We start from the raw sequence: 1,419 nt of genomic DNA, 5'->3' as shown, positions 1-1,419 counted from the left end.
CCTTTGATGAACAAAGGAATCTAAACCCTTCTATTACGTTTATCACGGTGGCTTATATGTTACGTATGGTTTTATTACCGACACAAACGTAATTCTTATTTACAAAGAAGCGATAGAGAGAGAAAGTGCAAAACCAAGAGACAGAGGTACATGGAGAATAAAACATGTATTATGTAGTCCCCTTTTTTTTCTCGGGGTGTTTAGGGTTTTCTCTTATCAATTGTTTTTGTATTCAATTTACGATTTTCAGTTTTACTAAACGATTCTGTAAAACATTTCAGCTGTAAAAAGTAAAATATATAGATCATGAAGAGGTACATCAAAGGCTACTCAAGAAAAGAAGGTATGTGTTGTTTGAAAAGAAAACTCTTTAGAGGGAGTTACAACAAGAAACAAGATATTTAAACCAAAATAGTTTTAGGACCATTAGATAAAAAAACATACAATTATGACGGCCAGATTGTAACTCTTTGATTTTTTAAATAATATATATAAAATAAAATTATGAAAAGGTATGTTGTTAAGAGATGTGTTGTTTAAATAGAGGAAAAGTTGCTATTATATTTTTTTAAGTTATGAAAAGGTATGTTGTTAAGAGATGTGTTGTTTAAATAGAGGAAAAGTTGCTATTATATTTTTTTAAGTTATGAAAAGGTATGTTGTTAAGAGATGTGTTGTTTAAATAGAGGAAAAGTTGCTATTATATTTTTTTAAGTTATGAAAAGGTATGTTTGTTAATGGATGTATTGTTTAAATAGATAATAACCGTTAAAGGAAGAGTTGCCAATATAATTTTCTTGATGACATCATCAAAAGTATTTTATGTCCATTGGATTAATTTTTTTTTTTCCTATAAAAAACTGATGACATCAGCGGCTAACAAAAAAATGTTTGCTATTATATATAGATTAAATAAATCTTCTAAACACTCACAACTCAAAAGCGATAAATGCATTAAACTCGTACATCATATTATGAAGAGATTATATATGTATTGTTGTGTAATGATTTTGAAACCTTATAAATATTGAATTCTCATCGCAACTTGGCTTTCCACTTGTTGTTCATGTACAATCTTCCCCACTTAAACGCATGCACAGACAAGTGTTGCACTTGAGAAATATCAGTTTACTGAATAAGAAGAATAGATACTTAACTTCTTCGCGATTATCTGTTCTGGCGAAACGTCACGAAAAAACAGAATTAGGAAAATAAATACGAATCAATGAAATCTATTAGACTGTAATACAAAAACTGGGAGAGAAAGTACCAAAATCAGAGACGAAAGAAGTCAGTACCAATAAATTAATAAACTGAGAAGAGAGAAAAAAGCTACAAACGGAACCTTGATCGGCCAAAAAAATAAACGAAATTCACCCCGTCTCCTCTCACACATTACTAACCATTCAGAACGAAATC

At 29.7% G+C, this 1,419-nt stretch overlaps 1 protein-coding gene across 5 annotated transcripts in view; it reads right to left on the bottom strand.

Annotated features, from left to right (window-relative positions):
- Positions 1-877: 877 nt before the first annotated feature.
- The window catches only part of LOC106318053 (heat stress transcription factor A-3), a 4,075-nt gene continuing 3,533 nt past the window's right edge, over positions 878-1,419 (bottom strand). For 4 of the 5 annotated variants that reach the window (XM_013755896.1, XM_013755899.1, XM_013755900.1 and 1 more), the window contains one exon: positions 878-1,176. The gene's annotated coding sequence lies outside the window, so the exon portion shown is untranslated. The remainder of the gene's footprint in view (positions 1,177-1,419) is intronic. The other variant, XM_013755898.1, reaches the window with a different exon arrangement.

Source organism: Brassica oleracea, chromosome C9 (genome assembly GCF_000695525.1).
Source record: "Brassica oleracea var. oleracea cultivar TO1000 chromosome C9, BOL, whole genome shotgun sequence".
Lineage (NCBI taxonomy): Eukaryota > Viridiplantae > Streptophyta > Magnoliopsida > Brassicales > Brassicaceae > Brassica > Brassica oleracea.
This window is presented reverse-complemented; position numbering and strand designations above follow the sequence as displayed.